The sequence below is a fragment of the Natrix helvetica genome (genome assembly GCF_964273705.1).
Source record: "Natrix helvetica genome assembly, chromosome: 5".
Classification (NCBI taxonomy): Eukaryota; Metazoa; Chordata; class Lepidosauria; order Squamata; family Natricidae; genus Natrix; species Natrix helvetica.
In genome coordinates, this window is record NC_138551.1 from 82,495,529 (window position 1) to 82,519,477 (window position 23,949).

General features: G+C 38.4%; 1 protein-coding gene across 6 annotated transcripts in view; it reads right to left on the reverse strand.

Annotated features, from left to right (window-relative positions):
* Nucleotides 1-23,949, reverse strand: part of PCDH15 (protocadherin related 15) — a gene marked incomplete at its 3' end in the record, with an annotated part of 825,229 nt that overhangs the window by 798,657 nt on the left and 2,623 nt on the right. The window contains exons 1-2 of one of the 6 annotated variants that reach the window (XM_081954011.1): nucleotides 16,338-16,457; nucleotides 15,009-15,115 (exon numbers count right to left, since the gene is read on the reverse strand). The exons of the other annotated variants lie outside the window; for them this stretch is intronic. Of the gene's footprint in view, nucleotides 1-15,008; nucleotides 15,116-16,337; nucleotides 16,458-23,949 lie in introns of those variants that run through there. 6 annotated transcript variants of the gene reach the window in all.

A 23,949-nucleotide genomic window follows, 5' to 3' on the forward strand; every position in this document is an offset into this window, starting at 1 on the left:
GTTATCTCCCCATTGTCCAGTCATATTAAAAGAATATGTTTTATAACTGTCTCTGTAAATGTCTATGGAGATTCTCAGTCATCCAGGTCATGGATGCACCCAAAGATGCTTTTTTCAAGAGGCAACTGGACTTTCTGCTTTTTCTTTGAAGAAGTTTCACTTCTCACCCAAGAAGCTTCTTCAGCTCTGACTGGATTTGGGGGGGGGGGGGATGGAAGGATTTATATCCTTGCAAACAGCTGGACATTTGCATTCTTTTAGCAGGTCGTTAAGGTTTATCTGTGTCCTCAGGGTCACCTGAGTGGTGCAAATGGGTGTGGAGCATTCTTGGAACTGTTGAAAGGACTGTGTTGTAAACTGGAGATAGATGATGTCATATTCCCCCTTCCCTCTGTTGAGAGAAGGCCAGGGGTAAAACCAGCAGATTCTGACAGGTTCTGGAGAACCGGTAGCAGACAATTTGAGTAGTTCAGAGAACTGGTAGCAGAAATTGTGAGTAGTTCAGAGAACCAGCAAATGCCCCCTCTGGCTGGCCCCAGAGTGGGGTGGGAATGGAGATTTTGCAGTATCTTTCCCCTGCCATGCCCACCAAGCCAAGCCCACAGAACCGGTAGTAAAAAAGAAAATTGAATTTCACCACTGGAGAGGGCTATTTGACATAGATGGCCTCTTTAATCCCTCTTTCAAACCACTCTGCCCAAAATATGGACTTTGTTGTCTCCAGAAGAGTGGCCTGTGTCATTTAAAAGATACAGGCCACTCTTTTGAAGACAACAAAGTCCACATTTTAAACAGAGAGGACCTCTGGTTTGAAAGAGCGTGCGTTCAACGGACTGGTTGTTATACCGGTTGAATCCCATCACTGGCTGTGGCCCCGGGTTGGGGACCCCTGCTGCAAAGCACTATGGATGAATATACAAGTCTAAATGCTATTGCTATTTTGTCTGTTTGTAAACACTGTCTCTCAAGAAATCATTTATAAATTTACCACAATGTATTTTAACAAGCTGCCAAATAATGTTAGTAAATAGACATTTTTCTTCTTAATAATTTCAAGAGAAGCTATCTGTATTACATAAAAAATGTTAAGACCAAATTAAACACATATCTCAAATCCTTTAGTACAGTTCAAAAAAAAAAAGTTTAAAAGCAAGCAAGAAAGAATGACAATTTTATAGCCTTATTCCAATAAGTTATTCACTATTACAGTATAAGCATTTTTTAAAATATCCAGAATCTTATGGTCATATCATTATGACTATACATACAGTATATACAATTTCAGCCATTTTCTAGTATTTTAAATTTACATATTCTACTTTTACAATTTTAAAGGTCATTGCATGACATCATAGCATTAGAGATATCACTGAATCTCAGACTTCAGTTGCCAACTGTAATCATTACTATTAACTTACAACTGAATTGCTACCTAAAAAATTAAATGGTAAAAATGTTTTCTCTCATATCTAATAACAAAAATATTTTGTTCTCCAGATGCTTTTCTCATCATTTGACTCTTTATAACATTAGTTCAACAGCTGAAGAAGAAAATACAGACAAATAGAGATTATAACAGAAAGATCCTGATTTCTAAAAGTAAGATACATGAGCAAGTACCCTCATACATACTGTCCCATCACTAGCTTCCCAGGGATTTTTCATTGCTGCTCCCTCAGTACTATGGGTAATCTTCATGTAGTGACAACAATTGGGATTGGCAACTTAGTCACTAGTTAATACAGTCATTAAATGAAAGATCACATTTTACTTTACTTCAATTGTTAGTCATGTTCATGTGATTTTTCATTTAATGACTATGTTGCCTAGTGACTAAGTTGCCAATACTAATTGTACAGCAGCGGTTCTCAACCTGTGGTCGGGACCCCTTTGGGGGTCGAACGACCCTTTCACAGGGGTTGCCTAAGACCATCGGAAAATTGCAAAATTACAGTTACGAAGTAGTAACAAAAATAATTTTAAGGTTGGGGGTCACCACAACATGAGGTATTATGTATTAAAGGATCGCGGCATTGGGAAGGTTGAGAACCTACTTCTCTACAGGATTACTATTCTATACAGAATCAACTCTGTTTATTGCCAACAAAAAAAAGACAAGGTTGTGAAATATGCTAATGACAATCACCCCACTGAGGGACATTGCAAAATGCACAAATGGTACTCTTGTGACTGTGGGACATTGCACTAGTCAGGAGTCTTTTCCAAAAAAATTCAAAGGCAACAATAATCTTCGTGACTTTTAAGTTTTCTGACTTTTAACTTTGTTGTAGTACAGCATCTGTCTGAGAACTCCTTATTTCTTAGGCAAGTAATATTGCACAAGAAATTTAGTTGAGTGATTAGATTATTAGTAATATTTCAAATGTTGCTAAAACCAACTACAATTAACTAGTATTGCCATTACATATAGCTCTACAGCAGGGGACCCCTGGTCCGTGGCCTGTTTGAAACTGGGCCACGCCAGTAATGGGCAAGTATGCATGCATGAAATTCCATTCACACAGTGATGCTCCCTTGTGCTCATGCATGAAGCTTCACTCTCATGAGTGGAAGACGCTTAAGTGGGAGGGCAGCTGTGCTTGTGCATGAGGCTCCATTTGTGTGTGAGTGGAGCTTCATGTGAGAACTCAAATACACTCCGCTTATGTGTGAAGCTCCATTTGCACGAGTGGAGGGCACCTGCACCTGCTGCTCACACCAATGGAGCTGTGCATGCATGTGCATCTAACACTCGTACGTCCACCACCACCACCCGACGCCAGGCTGGGCCATCAAGGTGGAAAGGTTGGGGACCACTGCTCTACAGAAGTGTTAAACTAAGATGCCATGAAGTTAGCAAAATAGCAAGATTCATCCATGCTATAAATCATTTTAATCTCAGAAATATTTATACATGTCATTACCTGTGTTAATACAAAGTGAAAACTTTCTTGTAATCTCTGCTCCATTAATTAAAAATTTTAAACTATTAAAAACTATTAAATTTTCACAGAAATTCAAATTTTAGACAGACAAGGTTAAGCCATGGATCTTTAGAAATAAAAGAGATTTATCTGAAGTATCTCATTTGTATGCCCTTCATTAACAAAGTAATGATGCAACAGGTCAATTAATATCTTTGAGTTGAAACTGTATATGTAAGTTTCCTAGGAACTGCTTCCTTTGAATTCAGCAAGACTTACTTCTGACTTACTTTACATACAGTATGGCATTATCCTGTATTATCTATGATATTTATCCAGAGACACTATTTGGTTGATCTAATATAATTATTTCAGTCATTTTCTCTGCAAATATTTTCAGTTTTAAATGGAGTGGGCTAGGGAACCTTCAGTCTTTAGACTGAATTTGACTAAACCAGGTATTCTTAAATAAAGTTCTTCTCCATATTCTTATCCTCTGCATTCTTCGCCAGAGGCAATTGTTTCAAGGTTGTGAGAATGCATTGAATAAATTTTCACATTTTGCTTTCCTAACTTCCTAACTAAGAAAGGTGGGTCAACCTTGCTATAATGCACAAGAAGGAACTATCACAGTGATGGTGAACCTATTGCACACAAACCCAATGTACCATGCGAAGCCATGTTGCCCGGCACAGGCAACCTTGCCTGTTTGTCTTCTGGGTTTCTAGCGCACATTGCACATGATGAGATGATCAGCTGTCCTTCATGTGTGCGGTGGTGCCGAAAACCAGTATATATATGTGCACTGGCCAGCTGATTGTCAGGTGTGCATGTGCGCAGAACCCGGAAGTTCGGCTTTTCCAGAGCATGATCCCTTCGCATGCACAGCAGTGCTGAAAATCGGCCTGTGCATGTGTGCCGGCAAGCTGATCGCCAGGCACACATGCAAGCTAGAACCCGGAAGTTCGGCTTTTCCAGAGCATGGCCCCAATGAGCACACGCTTGCATGCACCCCAATTCCGTGCAACCTTTTTGCGCTCTTTGAAAAGGTTCACCATCACTGAACTATCATGTATAGATCCTTCTTCAGACTTTAGTCAAGGGCATTTCATGAAACAGCATGGATTCACAAAAACCTGATAAACTTAAAAATTCCAGGAGATTTTAAGATACAAATGTTACTTACACTTAAGAGTTATTTTCTCTCTCCATCAGCAGTTACAATATATTAATTTAAAAAAAAACACTTCAGTTATCATGGAAACAACAATATATTCAGTCATTTCTGGCAGCAACATAAGCCAGTTTTGTGAGTTGACCATCATATAGCTACAGTTAAATCTACATTGAAAAAGGCATTTTTTTTCTGTCCCATTAGTCAAAAAAGAAGAAAGGTGACTGGAGAGAACTACTTTTATTACAAAAAAACCATGATTTCTCACATTGGTATTGCAATTAACAGATGGTTCTACAAGCAAGGTAATTCATTATTTTCATGCATACTTTATTTCCAATATGTTGTATTCAGCAAGCAACCTTCAACTTCTTACTTGAAAAGAACAAAACAATTGTGATTCAAATATATTCACTTTATTTTTCCTGAATCAACAAGAGTCCTCGATTTATATCCGTAATTGAGCCCAAAGTGAGACATTTGTTAAGCGAGTTTTGCTCCATTTTACAACCTTCCCTGCCACAGTTGTTAAGTGAATCACTGCAGTTGATAAGTTAGTAACATGGTTGTTAAGTGAATCTGGCTTTCCTGTTGACTTTGCTTGTCAGGTCACAAAAGGCGATCACATGACTCCGGCCACAGCAACGGTCATAAACGTGAGAGTTGCCAAGCATCTGAATTTCGATCACATGACCATGGAGATGCTGCAAAGGTCGTAAGTGTGAAAAACGGTCATAAGTCCCTTTTTTCGGTGTCCTTGTAACTTTGAACAGCCACTTTCTTACATTCATACATTTTTTTCACTGACTTCCTGAACATTATTAACTCATAATATTCCTACAGTCGAAGGAAGGCAGAAAGAATATGTACTATAAAGTCATTAATATATCTAAAAGCGGGAATATTTAAACTGCTGGATAGGAGACCTAATTCATCATAAGAACAGCAGGCTAGTGAAATTTAGTTAGCAGTATTTGCTGATACTCCTATTATTCTATAAAATATTTTTTAACCCCACCAAAGTCTCTAGTTACCTGATTTAACACTTCAGAAGCAAACACTTATCAAATGTAAGCTGAGTGCAGATCAATTATACTGGCAACTACTATAATCTATGTTCAGCTGCAAATGTTCTCTAAGGGCCAATCCCCCTAGCAAGCAGCATTGCATTAATGAGTCACTTTAAAAAGACAAATTCTATGTTGTGTACCTTGAACACTCAGTATAAAATTAATTTCCACTCTATGAGAGTAATTTATTTTCAAGATAGAATATTTCTTCAAAGAGAACAGTATGTCATGCCATTTTTAAAACTCCTTATTGATTAGCAGCCCAGATCTAACAAGGTATTTGACTTTGGTAAAATGTGCTTTAATTTCTTTGTCACTATTTGGTATTTCCTGATCTGACAATTCCTCTTAGAGAATGCCAGTTTCTTTTTATCTCAATAATTGAAAAGGAATTATTTAAAACATATAATGCTAAAAGCATTAAAAAAATATAAAATATATAAATATATAAAAATATAAAGCATTAAGTTACTTAAAACATTGACCAAAGCAAAAAAGGTCTTTTTAAGCACCTGCATTAGCACAAATCCTTAAGCCAAATATATTGTTTTCCAGAGACCACACATAATACGGAAGATACTCCTTTAAAGTATTGCATACAGATATAAGAGGTACAAAAATCCTCATTTATCAGAGACAAGAAACAAGAAACTCATTCATTAAACAATATGGTCATAAGCCATTGGCTGCACCTCTTAGCAATGGTAGTTCTGGCAGTCCTGGTTGCCATCATTAAGCAAGGACTATGTGTTTTGTTTTTGTTTTGCTTTGGTTTTAACTTAATAATACTTTAATGCTTTATATGCTTTAAGCAAAGTCTTCATATAACTGAAACTTCTGGCTTCCTGCTGGCTTCCCCATTGATTTTCCTTGTGGGATGCTGGCATGGAAGGTCACAAATTGTGGTCATGTGACTAAATGGCTTCTCTGGCAGCTCCAAGTACAAGGTCTGGTCATAACTATCACTTGGAATTAACTATCACCTTCATAATTAAATGATGCCCCCTTGTAAATGAAAACATCAATTTAGGCATAGAATTAAGATCATGTGAGATATTACTACCACTTTATAAAATCCTTTGTGGCAGCCCCTCAAGTACTGAAATACTGCAACCAATTTTGGTCACCATACTACAAAAAAAGATATAGAGACTTTGAAAAAAGTTCAGAGAAGAGCAACTGAGATGATCAAACATCTGGAGACAAAAACATATGAAGAACGGCTGCAGGATTTGGGTTTGGCTAGTCCAGTGGTGGGCAACCCGCGGCTCGGGAGCCACATGCAGCTCTTTACACCCTTTAATGCGGCTCTTCTGTGTGCTGGGTGCCCGCTCCCCTCCCTCCTCTCGGGCTTCGGAGGGAAGCTTCTGCAAAAGCCCGGGCGAGTGACAACCAATTTTGGTCCTATGACTGCAGAATGCTGCAAAATACCATAAATGCAGGCCAGTTGTTGAGTGTTTCAAATGTGATTGGAACACTCAACAAGGTGACCACAGTGTGTGTGTGTGTGTGTGTGTGTGTGTGTGTGTGTGTGTGTGAGACAGACAGACAGAGAGAGGAACAGAGAGAGGGAGTGAGGGAGGGAATTAGAGAGAGACTGACAGACAGACACACACACACACAGAGACAGAGAGAGACAGAGAGGGGGTAGGGAGGGAGAGAAAGATAGACAGACAGAGAGAGAGACACACACAGAGTGAGTGATTAAGTGAATGAGTGAGACACAGACACACCCACATACACAGAGTGACAGAGAGAGAGGAAGGGAGGGGAGAGAGACAGAGGGAGAGACAGAGACAGACACACACACACACACAGAGTGAGTGAGAGACAGACAGACACACACACACACAGAGTGACAGAGATGGGGGAGGGAGGGAGAGAGAGACAAAGAGCCAGAGAGAGAGAGAGAAAGAAAAAGAAAAAAAGAAAGAAAGTGGGAGAGAGAGATGAAATTAAAAACAACAACATACAAACCTGACTTACTCAAACTATCCAAGGAAATGCAAGGCCAATGTTCACATTAGTGGTTGTGACTTTGTCAGTCATTGTCAGGATGTAATTTTCTCTACATTGTAAGGCAAATTTTACGGAATTTAACGTTATCGATAAATAATATCGTTCTAAAGTTTTTGTTTTATTAGTTGTGTTATTTGTATCCTCCCGACCTATGTGGATACTTGCATGCAGAATATTCTCAATAAAAACTTATTGAAACTAAAAACAGTGTACCATCCTATGTATTTTCGGTTTTAAAAATGTGGCTCTCAAAGTAAATTTCAATCGTGGTTTTGGCGAGATTTGGCTCAGTTGAAAAAAAAGGTTGCCCACCACTGGGCTAGTCTAAGGAAAAGAAGAATTAGGGGTGACATGATAGCAGCATTCCAGTACTTGAGGGGCTGCCACAAAGAAGAGGGGAGGTCAAATTATTCTCCAAAGAACCGGAAGGCAGGACAAGAAACAATGGTTGGAAACTAATCAAAGAGAGAAGCAACTTGGAATTAAGGAGAAACTGTGAGGACAATTAACCAGTGGAACATCTTGCCTCCAGAAATTGTGGGTGCTCTATCACTGGAAGTTTTTAAGAAGAAACTAGGCAATCATTTAGGTTCTCCTGCTTGAGCAGGGGGCTGGAGTAGAAGACCTCCATCGTCCCTTCCAGCTCATTCATTCTAAATGTATTACTTTTTATGAGGGTGGGGTTGGGCCAAGCTGAAAAGTAAAGAGCCTTCCATGGTCTTTATTTCTTTATCTGGTCTGTCTCATAGAAAGACATGCCACTTGAAAAACAAAGAGAAGACAAAACTGAGCATGGCAGTGGATCTTATTATTGCCATATTTCACCTAATGAATCAGCATGGTTCCTGCTTATGACAAATATGGGAATATTGTATAGGCAACAATTTTATAGATTATGAAATGACTCACAGAGGCACTATGGGGTTTTAAATTTCCAAGGAAAACAGTGATTCTCAATGTAAGGGATGTTTTAAAGTTATTATTATCAGAATAAAGACAACATAAAGAGTTAATAAAGCTTGACCTAACAAGGTAATAAGTAAATATGGAATATAATATAATAAGTTGTAATTTTCCATTATGTAAACTAGCATTTAGCTTTTATATCATATTGTTTGTCCAAATTATCTAGTTAGTATTTTAAAAGTATAGCCACACTATTACGTATCCAAGGCACAGTCTTGTTTGCCTGATGTGTGAACCCAGGACATACACAGCTTCTGGCTTGAGATATGAAACAAATATTGGGCTCTGTAGAAAAACAAGATAAGGGAATACCAAAGTAATGAGAAATGAAGGGGCTGTGTGTTTAGCAACATAGGCCTAACTAATTTTAAAATTTAGGCAGAATAGCAGATTATAGGTGGACTGTTAGCATGTGACTGACCTGGACCTATCAACTGGGCCTGGAAACGAAGGACAAGTGGCGGGTGATACAACTGTATAAAATATATGCTCAGATCTGTAACTGGGTGTGGACTTCTGTTGTTGTGTTAAGCTGAAGTTCCACCAGCCTTTGCAAATGTTTTCAATAAATCTTACTTCTGGTTGATCCAAGTATTGTGTGAATCTGTTATGCACACCAATGTTTGTCACATACTGTTGTGATGGCAGCAGAGCTGGCAGCAGATTCGGACAGTGAGGAGATTGGGGAGGAACATGGGCCAGTCCTGGAGTCTGGGGAAGGCTCTGATGAGGGCTCTGTGTCGGAGACAGAGAGGGGGCCAGAGCAGTATGCCAGTTATCATCTGCCTTCAGAGTCAGACATCAGTGAGGCAGACAAACAGCTGGAGCCTATTCCCAGTGTGCGCATGCACAGAGCTGCCAGATGAAGAGAACGGCTAAAGAACAGGGGTCAACTTGGAAGTAAGGCCACAGGTAGACGATGAATGGCCCCTCCCAGAGGAAATAAAAGAGAAGTGAAAGGGGAGTGGAGTTTGCAGGAAACAATTCATTCGCTTAATTGGCTCATGACTCTCCAAGGCTCCTTGCCAAGTTTTGCAGACATCGGCCTGGCAGCTCTCTACGCCAGATAAGGTCTGTACTGTAAATTCTCCCTTGAAAGACTTGGCTGGATGTGAATGAGTAGAATTCACAATAAATTAATAAAGGGGCTTTTTTGTCAGGACCAGGAGTTTGCTTCATGTTCTTGGGAAGCCTAGGTCAAAACACATACTATGGGAACTATTAACCTATTAGCACTATGTTTCCCTCAAAAATTTAAAATATCCTGCTGTGCCCTTGTAAGTTTGCCGTTTCTATAATTTTTTTTTTAAAACAAAATTTTATTGGTTTTTAAAAAAAACATTCAAGGAAAGGGGTAGTGGATGAAGTACAAATTTTGACAGTTACATTATGCAGGAAATGGCCCTCCCCCCCATTCTCATAACTTTCATTTACTAATACATTAGTTTGTTATTACTTGATACTATTTTGTATAATAGTATATAAGCATATAAACTTTTATCTTAAACTAGTTTCAATCGTTTTATATCACACAGATTTTCAACTTAATTTTTGTGATCTGAGTTTTCTCAATGTTGCCTCTTCTCCCCCCCCCCCCCTGGCAGAGCTCCGGCACCTCCCGCGTCCTGTATGTTCGGTGTAGTATCATCAGATTTATCTAGGCGGACTTTATTTTTTTCCATGAAGGCCTCAGCCTCAGTGGTTGTGTTGATTCTAACTCTTGTGTCCTCCCAGAATATTAACATACCTTCTGGCAGCAGCCATCTAAACCACACCCCTTTTTGGTATAATTTATTCGCTAAGAGCGAATATTTTTTTTCCTTTTATCTCTAACTTTCTTTGGGATCTGTTTCAGAATGGCTATTTCTCTATCCTTGTATTTTAGTGTTTGCCCTCTTTGTGCACTCAGAATCTCATCTCTTGTGGTCTTTCTAAGAAATTTGATGTGTACCTCCCTTGGAACATTGTGTGTTCTAGCATATGTTGAGTTTACTCTATAAACCAGGTCCATGTCCCACCCCATCTGTTGTCTGTCTTTTTTAATAAATTCAGCCAATAAATTTGCCATAATATCCCTCAAATTTTCATCATCAGCCTCAATTACATTTTGAAACATAAGGAAAAAAGACATTCGTTCAAATTCCGTTTTTATCTGGTGGTTCTCAAGTTCTTGATTTCCTTTCTGCACCGCCTTCACCTCTCTCCTCATCTCAGCCATCCCCTCCTCCAAAAGTTCTAGTCTCTGTGAGTTTTGGATCACATGGTCTTTATTCTCTCTGAGCTGCTCATTCATTTCTTTCAACTGATTTTTTAATTCCTCCTGCCCCTTTAAGTGTTGTTCAAACATCTGTTGAAAGTCCACCTCAGAGGGCTTTGGCTGAAACAAAGAAGTTAGTGTCTGTTGTCCGCTGGGGCTGGACATTGAGGATGTTGGGGTGGAGCCCCCAAATCCCGGCTTCCCCGGTGGTGGTCTTTTGGGTGGCATTGTGGTAATCAAAGCTCAGAGATAAAGATGTCAGTACAGAGAAGAAGCAACTGGGGAGGTGGGTAGCTGAGAGACATTGTGAGGCAGGGAGTCCAGACAAATAGGGACCTAGGCAATAAAGCAGTAAAGTCCTTTGGTCCAAGTCCAGGATAAAATGTAACACGAGACTTCTCTGAGTGCCATGGAGACAAAGACAAGATGCCAGCAACTTCTGTGGGTGGAGTCAAATTTCAAAGTACATGAAGACAGCGGAAGTGTGCCATCTTGCCCTGCCAGCTCCGGGATCCAAAGGCAAAAGTTTTCAAAGTTTTCAAAATAGAACAGATTATCACCTCATTTCATAGTTGCAGTAAAGGAAATCTGCTATTTGCTACGAGGGTGATTCCATTCCAGGGCTCCCGCCCTCCTCCTCTTCTGGGGGCGGGGAGCAAAACAGTTTCAAGCCGCTTGTCCAGGGGGGGGGAAATCCCCCTCCCTCCAATCACACTTCCCAGCCACAACCTTTCCAAACCTTGAAAACCTTTCCAAAGAGCTGACAATCTTTTTATTTTCATTCAGTCATCAAAGGGAACGGGGGGAATCTCCATCTCACCGCACAGCAACTGCATCCTTCGAATCTTGGGTTTCATACGGCTGCCTCAACGCGAAGATGCCACGGCGCCTCCTCTCTTGCCTCCCGGTGCCTAGGGCGATGCGGCCCCCCCCGGCCGCTGCCGACACAGGGGATCCCCCGCTATGCTGCCCCCTCGGCAGGAGCCCCTCCAGGGTGTCCTGTGCCCCCCCCCCGATCAAAGGGGAGCCCACCAGGAGTGCGCGGGGCGAGCAAAGCTTGCCCATCGCGTAGCGCAACCGCAACTGGAAGTCAGTTTCTATAAATTCTTTGTTTCCCAAATTGTGTGCTTGGTTTTGGAACTCCGGAACACCACAAAAAAGTTACCGAGTCACAAAAACTGCCATGAATCTACAAAGTTTTAGAACCTCTGGATTACAAATAAGCATACAGAAAATATACATCTTAATGCATATTAGATATTAGTGTGCCCCACATATAGTTCTAATGGTGCATTAATTGAATTTGCACTATTGTTTAGATGGTAATGTATAACACAGGATCAATGGGAAGTTTAAATTAAATTGAAGATTTAAAACCAGCATTTTTTCCCCTGCTGGTATTAAAAGGTTTTGTTTTATATTGATCCATGCTCACTGAGAAGCGGTACAAAAGGGAAAACACGGTCTTGCAGAATAGCACTTGAGTGGATAACCCATTAGATTTTTGTTTTATCTTTTTTTTATTGCATTTTGTGCATTAGCAGCAAATACGCCATTTAAACAAGAAGTGAAGGACAGTATAATGAAACCATAAGAAAGCCTAAATCAATACTCAGGCACAGAGAATTAAGTTTTATTTGTTATTAGCTCCTCTAATAAGAGAGGACTGTACTTCGGATTTTATGGATGTTCCGTCCATACCTCAGTATTCTATCCTGTTCCGGAAAACTTCTTGTTCTGAGAAATGTCATTGTTGATCCTAAAACTGTTCAGTCAGTCTGAAACAACACAGGATTCCCTGTCTAAGCCAATTATGAATATATTCCAGATTTTATCAAGCCCTCTGCACGCAGCATGGCACATGCTTAATTAGATACTCTGTTCATCTGAAGTTGCAATCTAAGTTTGTTCTATATAACTCCATTATCCTGATCAGATCTCTCTATATATTAATATTAAAATTTATAGGCACACAAACCCCTAAATGGTTAGAATAATTTAAAAAAAAAACAATTAAAATTATCTGATAAATGTTCATAATGGAGCTACATGAATGTTTGTGGGGTAGTACCCATCTTTTGTATAGATGTCCACTGTTAATATCCAAGTGGCAGATGTTACCACTTTTTCTCAGGGGGATAGTTGTCTACTATGAAGTTGAAACAACTGAATCTTAAATATAAGGGGTAAAAAAAAATCTCAAGACAACTCGAATCAAATCTCAAAGTAACAAACATGCCGATTTCTCCATCTTCACTGTATTCACCCCAAATAGGCTAATCCAGTGATGGCTAAACTTTTTGTTGTCACATGCCGACATAATGCAATGCACGTGCAACCCACCATGAGCGTCCTATCCTCCAAGCATGGGTGCACAACCCCCCCACATCACTCTACCCCTGCGCATGCATGTGACTCTTTGGGCTCCCCCTGCCCCCACACATGCCCATATGACCACCCATGCATGCATATGTGACCATCCCACATGCACCCCACTCCCTGTACATGCACATGTAACCCTGTGCATGCAGGTCTGACCACCCACATGCAACCCACCCCAACCCCGTGCATGTGCATGTGTCTCCCACAGGTGTCCCGCTCCCCGCGCATGTGCGACAGAGACCCGAAAACTAGTTGGCTGGTGGGAGGCAGCACGCATGGATGTTGAAGCTGAGCTGGGGTGATGGCTGACATGCGCGCAGAGAGGGCTCTGTGTGCCACTTGTGGGACGCGTGCCATAGGTTCCCCATCATGGGGCTAGTGTTTTACTGTTTGCTTTCACAATATATTGGAGGGGAAAAAATCAAAATGTTAGTAACTTATCATTTTTTCTGGATAATGTTGATTGAAAGTTCAAGTATAACTTCAATATTACAGGAATGTAACTTTGGTGAGTTTTCCTATTATATTGATTTTGTTTGAAACCTTCAAAATTTCAGTATCAACAGAGCAGAGAAATTAGAATTACAATTTCTTTATTTCTTTTCCTTTGTCGGTGATCAGCTAGTACAGGACTGATCCCATAGATTAGAAAATCCATCCTTCTTGATGGGACATTGTCCCTTCTTAAAATAGGCAGAACTCTACAAAAGTTCTCTTTTGACCTGGAATATTCTTTGTAATAATAGGTCAGTCTAATAGATTCAATTTTTGGCTAAAGTTGTTTATTCCCTCAGTTATTTTTGAATGACAGTAAATGTAAGAACCCACTTCAATCAGGCTTTCAAATATAGCTTGAGATGGACACTGCTTCGAACATTTTAATGCATAACCTATTCTAAAAACTGCATGAGACAAGTAGAACAATACTAGTTCTTTTGAACCATTTTAATTCAAGATATTTTTAGTAGTTAATGATCAAAGTATCTCTCTGGGTTGTCTAATGCAATTGGACTGTGGAAACACTGGTATTCTCAGTAGTTATCAGTAAACCGGGTGCCAAATCCAAAGATCCTAGATGGCACTTATAAAATCCATGCTTTGACAAAAATTTCTGTCAATTATATAATAAGACCAATACTTCTTGGAGCCACACATATGCTATGCTTAAACTAAGCTTCCTAGGTTCTTAAGAAGACTCATGCTCAATGAGTATGAAGGGCAACACCAGCTAAAATTTTGGTAGCAGTGATTTTACATTGTGGTGTATATAATAATTGTCAGTGTAAAGACCACATATAGACTGTTTGCTAGCCTAAGACTATCAAGAACCTATTGATCATCTTCAAAAAGACACTCCTTCCATTCATGCAGCACATTCCACAGAATAATTATCTAGAGAATATACAATTGGTAGAAAATCCACACTTATTTAAACATAACATATAGAATCAACAACATTTTCTATTAGTATGTTTGTAAAAAATAATATGCACTGGTAGGTTCAAAACCAGGGAAGACATGCAGTGATTTTTCCAAGCTGAACTCTTTATGGTTTCACACCAGTAGACAGAATCTTGCCAGACTTAGCACTCTACTATCTGTACCTACAATATATTCTGTGAACTATTAGGGAGTTCACCTCTTTCAATCATATTATCTGGACTGAGTTTCCTCTTCCTTCTCTGAAATGCACACCCTCCCACCTGGGAATCCTTACTACATTACATCATATGCTCTGATTTAAATTAGCCATTGCTCATGTATGTATCTTCAGCATTCACAACTTTTTAAGGGGATGAGTGGAACCATCCACAACTTACTTCAATTTTTAAAAAAGACATTCATCAAATGTTCATACTTACAGGGTATACATAGTTAACTCCAATTTCATATAAAATGGAAGACAGAATATTAGTTGCAATTGACCATACAACTATGCATTAGCGCAGTAAATTTCAATAGTATTGTAAATGGCATGAAGTAAAAGTAGCAGAAAAATCAGAATTGATCAAGAACTACATGACTTTTATTAATACCAGTTTCATTTTATATTACTACACTATATTATTATAATTATAATCTAGTATTATTATATTCAATACCATACAGTTGTTCATTTATGTAAAAGAACCAGTGGGCATTGTAATATGTATAAAATCAAAACTGACACATAGAAATGTCAGGATGATACCATATGTAGACTTTTTGCAAATTACCTTTAACATCTCATCATGAATGGTAGAGTTCACAATTGTTTTGCTTCCTTTTCAGTGAATACATTCTGCTGTGAAATGTGTGTTGGTTTACCTGATATGCTCAATCTCTGGAAAGGTAGAGACAGCAATCAAGAATGGGTTCTCCCAATGGAGATTTTATGAATATATGTTAAACAAATTGAATAAGCCTATAATTTTCAATACATTCTTTGAAATTTGTCCTTTGAATATATTCTCTGAAACTCCCTTGGTGTCTTTTTATAAAAAAATATAGTAAAAATATAGTAATTGTCTTAAAACGTTTACTTTATATTTTGATTTTACTTCTCTGTGTTCATGATGATAACATAGCATTAAATTTTGTCTTGTCGGTGAGATCATACTTGTCTGAGGTTTGATATTATATTAACGTACATTATGGAAGCATTATGAATAAACTTGAGTCTGACATGTTCAATATTATTTATATACTTGTGGTTTTCTTAGTAGACTTCTTTCAAGTGCACCTTGCTTTTCACAAACTGAAGGTAAATACAAATAGATTGGATGTCATGCCAATCAAGTTGATGCACAGCTAGCTCAAAGTTCATATTCAAGGAACAGTCATGAACTGTTCCTGGTGGGAGGTTTATTGAAGCAGAATGCCATATGTTTTAGTCCTAGACTCTGCAATCTTCAGTTCTTTTATGAATGTCCTGATGAATAAAAGTAAAAGTAAGTCCCTGCAGATTTTATTCTGCTAGTCATTGCCAATTATAGGGGGTAGTGCTCATCTCCGTTTCAAACCTATTGAGCTAGCACTGTCCGAAGACATTTCTGCAATCATGTGGCCAGCATGATGTCATGGAGTGCTGTTATCTTCCCACTGAAGTGGTACCTATTTATCTACTTGCATTTGCATTCTTTTGAGCTGCTAGTTTGGCAGAAGCTCTAGCAAGGATGGGAGCTCACCCTATCGTGTGGAGCTCAGATCTTGAAATTGCCGACTTTCCAGATGACAAGCCCAGCATCTTAACTACTGAGCCACCTAGTAGGTGAATGACAATGTTGGAAAAATGGTTTTCAATAACAAGATACATTTGATAATTCCTTAAAAGAAATAAATAAAATTCAAAGCACTATTAATAGGGTACCGAAATAAAATTAATGCAAATCTCATTTAGTGATCAGAAATCAAATGTACTATGGTAGTATATGTGTACTACTTGTATGTACTAGTACATTGTATGTACAGGAATACATGCAAGGCATACATACATAGATGCAAGGCAAACTGAATTTTAAACTGTATCAACTATAGTTTCCAAATCATTGGATGTAAGAACTCACCTCATTCTGCAGAAGTTTGTATGAAAATGGTGTATGATCAGGCCAATGAAAAAAGATTGAAAGAATAAGAAGTATTTAGCCTTGGAGAGAGAAGACAGACAACACGTGGTAATATTTCCAGATACCTGAAAATACATCATACAGATGAAAATCAAAGTACTTTCTTAATACCTCTCTTTCTGTATTATATGGATTTAAGTTACAGGAAAACTGATTCCAACAGATAACAGATCATAACAGAATCCAAATAGCTCAACAGTGGAACCAATTACCCAGAGAAATGGTTAAACTCCCCTTCACTTGATGGGGACTCCCTTCAGGTCTAATAACAAGTGGAAATTAGATATCCAATTATTGGGTATTTTCAAATTTGAATTCATAATTTAAGGCAATATATTGACTCGGTAGTTTAAATTATCCTTTTCAATATTGTTCCTCTATAACATATTAATAACAGTAAATTTCATAATCTGGATACACTACTGAAAATCTAGATTTCAAATTCATTTGTGATCATTCAAAATTAAAACCTCATGAAAACCTCATGAAAAAGTGTTTTACACTTACGACCGTTGCAGCATCCCCACGGTCATATGACCAAAATTTAATTGCTTGGCAACTAACTCATATTTATGACGGTTTCAGTGTCCCTGGGTCATGCGATCACCTTTTGCAATTTTATGACAAGCAAAGTCAATGGGAAAGCGAGATTCGCTTAACAACTATGTTACTAACTTAACTGCAGTGATTCACTTAACAACTGTGGCAAGAAAAGTCATAGTCACACAGAAGTTATCAGCAATTTAAATGTATATGCAAAATGAAGATTTAAAAAATAGGTAAGGAAAATGCTAACTACTTTTGGATTTATCTGCAATATATAGTATAAGTACTGTAATATCCACTATGTAGCACACACAGGCAGAAGACTAGCAAAGAACATTCACGAATAGCAATTAGTAGTCAGAATACTCAATGAAAATTCCTTAATCTCGCCACACATGGACAGATTCAACCCAGTTTCAATTTGGTAAGTATCTGAGACCAAGCTAAAATCTAAAAGCGCTAAGGAATTCCTGGAAGCTTGGCATTCAGACAAACGAGCCATCGAAAGACAGGGAGAAATAAAGCACACTTACACACCATTCAAATGAAACAATAAGTCTACATTTTGGTGAAATAATTGATTTTATCTTATTATCTTCACCAAAAAAGGGAGAATATGTTTTTGTCCTGGCAGTAAAAGTTAATGAATTATTCTGTACATCAGACAGAACAAATGCTGGTATTTAAGTCAGCTGCCAGTGTGCATGTGCATGCCAAAGGTTTTCATGCTCAATCAGGTAGTTCCAAGAATCCATTTTAAGCTGGAACCTATTATGTGTGTCATAAATGGGAACTGCTACAGAATGCCAAGTACAAATACTACTCTACTAATGAACTGTTGATGTGTGAATTTTTGCCAATACACAACAACTTTGTCCACCCCAGAAGTCAGGAAAGGTGGGGAAAGATGCACTGGAATTTAATCTACTCTCATCCTCTGCAAGATCCTATAGACTGGAGTTTCAGACAGGTTCAGCACCAGTGACGTGCAGTCAGGGGAGGCAGGGGAGGCAGAGCCTCACCGCTCTCATCATGAAAAGAAAAAAAAACCTCCCCTTTTCTCTTTCATCTCTTTCTTGCGTGTGCAACCAAAATGCCCCAAGATCACAGTGGTGGGAATAGCAACTCCTTCCGCTGCACTGTGGAGAAGAGCCACAGGAAGGAGGGGAATGGGACCACCAGTGCAGGAGGCAGCCCTTCATGTTGGCTCAGGAAGGAGGGGAATGGGACCACGTGTGCAGGAGGCTCCTCAGCGCCAGCCTCAGATCAGCGCGAGCCACAGTCCCCTTCCCCTTCACACGTGGTCCCATTCCTCTCCTTCCTGAGCCAACATGAAGGGGACCGTGGCTGTGCTGATCTGAGGCTGGCGCTGAGGAGCCTCCTGCACATGTGGTCCCATTCCCCTCCTTCCTGAGCCAACATGAAGGGCTGCCTCCTCCACACTTGGTCCCATTCCCCTCCTTCCTCTGGCTCTTCTCTGCAGCGCAGGAGAAGATGGCGCTGCTGAGCTTAGAACCAGTTTGGGCATGCATCTGGACGAGTTATTACCCACTCGGCCAAACCGGTCCAAGCCGGTAGGAACCTACCTCTGGTTTGATTCTTTGTACCAACAAAGAGCTATAAATTAAGTTAGAGCTTTCTTTCAGCTAGATATGCAGAATGGGGATTTCTTCTAGTTCCTGTGATCTTAATTCAGTTCTCATCTTATGAAAGATGGCAGTGGAAATACTGGTCTACTTTAGATCATAAATATTATTTGGTCTGATCTAATTTTTTTGTACCAAGTCAGACATTGGCTTCTTCAGCTCAGTGTTCTCAGTGATCACTTTTGCTCCCTTCAGGATGTAAAGAGTTTACCCAATCCTATTGTCAGGGTTCCAGGGCTGACACATATCAGCGCCAGCCTCAGATCAGCGCGAGCTGCGGTCCCCTTCCCGTGCACACGTGGTCCCATTCCCCTCCTTCCTGAGCCAACATGAAGGGGACCGCGGCTGTGCTGATCTGAGGCTGGCGCTGAGGAGCCTCCTGCACATGTGGTCCCATTCCCCTCCTTCCTGAGCCAACATGAAGGGCTGCCTCCTCCACACTTGGTCCCATTCCCCTCCTTCCTCTGGCTCTTTTCTGCAGCGCAGGAGAAGATGGCGCTGCTGAGCTTAGAACCAGTTTGGGCATGCGTCTGGATGAGTTATTACCCACTCGGCCAAACTGGTCCAAGCCGGTAGGAACCTACCTCTGGTTTGATTCTTTGTACCAACAAAGAGCTATAAATTAAGTTAGAGCTTTCTTTCAGCTAGATATGGGTTCTATATGAAACCCACCCCAATTATGGTGCAATGAAATGGAACAAAACAGAATGGAACAGATCTGAGCAGAGCAGAGCAGAACGTAAGAGAACAGAACAGAACAGAATTCTTTATTGGCCAAGTGTGATTGGACACACAAAGAATTTGTCTCCAATGCAGAAGCTCTCAGTATACATGCAAAACAACGAAGTAATAATAATCATAATAATGATACCAATAGGAGAAAGTGATAGAGAAGATGGAAAGGATAATATTAATACAGCTATACTGTATGGATAAATATATTTAGATATAAGGCAGTACTATGGGGATTAGGTGTTCAACAGAGTGATGCATGACGGGGGGGGGGGGGGGACTGTCTCTGTGTCTAGTTGTTTTGGTATGCAATGCCCTGTAACAGTGTCCCGAGGAAATTTTTAACACTTTCAGAAAGACTTAAAAATATTTTATCCCTAGACACACATTTATAATTGAAGATACCTATATGCAAAATTATTAATATTTTTGTTAATATTTTATTAATGAACTTTCATAGCCTTCTTCAATATCAAAGAAACGTAATGATGAATAAATACTAAGAAAGCTGATCTTTTTTCTTCTTCAACAGGACTCCAAAGTATTTTCTTATTTTATCAAATACATACTTGCTCAAATATTACTGGCCAAAAAACAACTGGGACTAAAACTACACCCAAATCTATACAAACTATTCAGGTAAAGTCTTTCTATTGGTCATACTTCTGACAGACTATGAATATTAAATTTATAATGTGAGAAGAGTCCACATTCTTCAACTCACAATTCCATTACCTCTCTTATTAATTGGCAGTTCTGCTCAAAAAAAAAAAACCATAGTTATATATACACACAAAAATGGCTTTCTACATCACTTTCTTTTGTCCTCTTAGCAGGCAAAATAGAAGTTAGGAACTAGCAGCAGGTCTACCATGCTAGACAAGATAAAATAGCAGCAGATAGCTAGTATTTCCATGTTCACCACAACATATAGATATTTTCACTAGCCTTTTACAACTTGCCTTAAGAAGTTGATTTGCCTTTTCTTTAAAACCAAGAAACTTCTTCCTCAAGGAAAAAAACAGTCCTGTCGCCTTTTGAAGAAAAAAAAGTCCACATTTTGGATAAAGAGGACCATTGGTTTGAAAGAGGGGTAAAAGATGAGAAGTGAAACATTTTCTCCTTCTTCCTCAAGTAAAAAACAGTCCGGTTGCCTTTTGAAGAAAAAAAAAGCACCTTTGAGAACTTTTAACGAAAACAGAAAGATTATCCTTCTTCTTGAAATCTGTATATACTTTGTTACCACCTAAAAAAATTTTTTAGAAGGAAGTCTTCATCTGAAATCCAGAAATTAGCATACTGAGCTTAAGAAACATTGAATCTCCAACCGTATTTCTATAAAGTAACAATAAGCAAGTTTTTCTCTTCTTATTTAGCTAAATCTGAAATTGAGAATTTTTTTTTTTTGCTCAAACTTTGGTTGCAGTCTTTGCCAAAACAGCCCCCCCAATAGATTTATAATATTATGTCATACATGAAACAAGCTATGTATACCTTTTATAAAGCTTTTAAATTAACTTTCAATCACCTCCTTAGATTTTTTTTATTTTGTCACAAGCTTTTGTATAACACACTTTTTAAAGAGTAAGCAAGCCAAATAGTATCTTAACTAAACAGCATATACAGTAGCCTTATGTGTTCAGTATGCAGTTATTTTGATAGTGAATCACTGGATCACATCAGGCCTTAGGCAAAACAATTCGAAACTAGCTAAAGATGCAATAAGAGACCTTTGAGATCCATAGACTTTAATTTATCTCTTATAGATCTTGCTGGATTGTTTTGCTCTTACAGTTTTTGGCTGTTGGAAGAAGTTAAGACTCTCTTGTGAGCAAAGGTATTAGTATACTTTTTCCTCCAGTCTTCCTTATTTTTCAGGTTCCATTTTATAAGATATTTTTAAACTACCTGCCAGATGTTATTTGTGGATCTTTATCACCAATTCTTTGAGTCATCATCTATGTTGAGAAATGATACCCTCTGTTAATGTGTGTTGCTATAGGAAGAATGTATATAATACAGTAGGAATTATATCAATTGTTTCTTCTTTTTTCATACTTTGTGAAAATGAGAGCAAACATCACACTTCTCAAGTTTTTTAGCAAACATGCATGTACTGAGAAATATGAAATATGTTATTCCCCCCCCCAAAAAAAAAAAATTATCAGAGGATCTGTACATGGGTAACTCCTTACTCCACAGAGGGGCAAATAAATTTACACCTTGGGAACAGATTTAGGTTTATTAAATAACGAGGTGCCAAATGATCAAAAATACAGAATGTTCCAATTCCTGCTAATATTTTATTCTTATTAAGAACCTGCAAAATAGACAGAACTTGAAACTCATTACATTTAGCTTATTGTTCTTTCCTATAGGACTCTCTAAAAAACTATTATAAGAGGAAAAGCCAATTCAAAATATATTACCCTAAAACAATTTATTAAACACTTAAGTCAATATTAGTGATCATATACTTCTGTTTAAAATGCTGAAGGAGAGTGAGCTTTAAAGTAGCTATGAGGAGCTGTAGTCCCGCAGAATGTTTAAACTGCAATTTCCAATAACCAGCCAGTGTGGCCAGTGCTGTTGGATATTAGAAGCTGTATCCTAAAATTACTGCAGTCACAAGCTCCCCATCTCAATAGACCATTACATTAAAGTCCTTGAAGACCACACAAACTCACATATATAGGTAATGATACATTAATTATGGAATAGACACAGCTTAGCATTGAGTTAATAAATGAAGAGCATAGGCTCTTGTGGTATTAGTCATCCTCTAGTACTGTCTATCATCTCTGAGTATTTTTCTTCCTTGCAGAAAAACTGCTGTAGACATGACAAGAAGTAGAACTGAAGTTCATTCTGAAATAGTAGCTTCAACTGGAATATAGTCCAACAATATATTTTTGTGATGGAATATTGACTGGATTCCAAGGAGAGAGTGAGTCCATTCCAAAGCGGCAAAAGACAGTGTGGGAGAAAGAGAGTTAAGACAGCTCCTCCTGAGCAGTTCCCAGAGTATATGTTGGGTGTAAACAGTTTGCTTTACTTTGGCAAGATTTCGTTTTATGGGTGAAAAACAATAAAGGAAAGTGCTTAGAAGAGTATCAATGTGTCCTTCTTGGTTTTTGGAGCCTGGCGTCAATCTTGCCAAACTAAAGCAGGTTACTTACACCAAAAACATATACTCTGGGAACTACTGGAGAGAAACCATCCCAACTCTATAAACCGCAATGTCTTTTGCTCCTCTGGTATGTATTCCCGCCCTCTTGGGAATCTGCACAACAGCCCATCACAACTATCAACAGTTCTGAGCAATGATGTACCAAGTTAATCTGAATAGCATTGCTATATATATATGCTCCTTAACATTTGATAGTGCTTCAAATGATGCATTTGCCATTTCTGTAACTCCAGATGATTTTGATATATAGAAAGAGAAATAATATGGCGTCCTTTCGGCAGCCATTTCCAATGCATGAATTGAATACAGGCAGTCCTCAACTTATGACCACAAATGAGCTTTATGTTGCTAAGTGTGAAATGTGTTGTGAGTTTTGCCCCATTTTACAACTTTTCTTGCCACATTTGTTCAGTGAATTACTGCAGTTGTTAAATTGGTAACACCGTGGTTAAATGAATCTGGTTTCCCCATTGGCTTTGCTTGTCAGAAGGTTGCAAAAGATGATCACATGACCCCAGGATATTGCAAACATCATAAATATGAACCAGCTGTCAAGCATCTGAATGTCAATCACATGACCATGAGGATGATGCAACAGTCATAATTATGAAAAATGGTCATAAATCACTTTTTTTAGTGCTGTTGTAACTTCAAAGAGTCACTAAATGAATTGTTGTAAATCGAGGACTACCTGTACTAAAGTTGTACAAATAACAATATTAGCTTTTACTTTTCAAAAGTTCCTCCCTTCAAATATTTATACTAACAAAGATGTGCGTTTGAAACTTTAAAAATAAGTAGAGAAAAGTTTACTGAGAGAGGAACTATTTTTTGGAAATAAAACAAGAAATACACTATACAATATATAAGATATCATAGTTACAAGAAATTTAGATATCAGGCCATGTTGACATTTTAAGCACTTGTGAATCTATGTATTTAATTGGATTAATGTATCAATCACATCAATCACATACTTTCAAGGGGGTGGCTTAAGTGGAATTTCCAATATAAACCAAAATGATAAGTTTATTTTCCACATGTACTACAATCTTTTAAACAATATTTTCCCAATATATGTTTTGTTTTGATCCATTCTATTCTAGACTTTTCACAGTGTGCACCATGTTTTCCTCCAAATCTCTATTAAGTGCATTTAATGTCAAGTAAAATAATATTAAGACCTAAATTCAGTATTAATGACAATCAGCACATATCTGACTATTACCAATGCCAAATAAAAATGTTGTAATTTATAGAGTTGAATAAGTCCATTACTAGATGTTATTGGTTAGCCTTCTCACTACTATATTACTGAATATTACTACTTCAGTTACTATAGCTAATTAGTATGTTGTTATTGATTAATTAGCAATGGGCTAGTTATTTACCATTACTTTTGGTTAACTATAAAATAGGATGCAAATAAAGCTGCCAT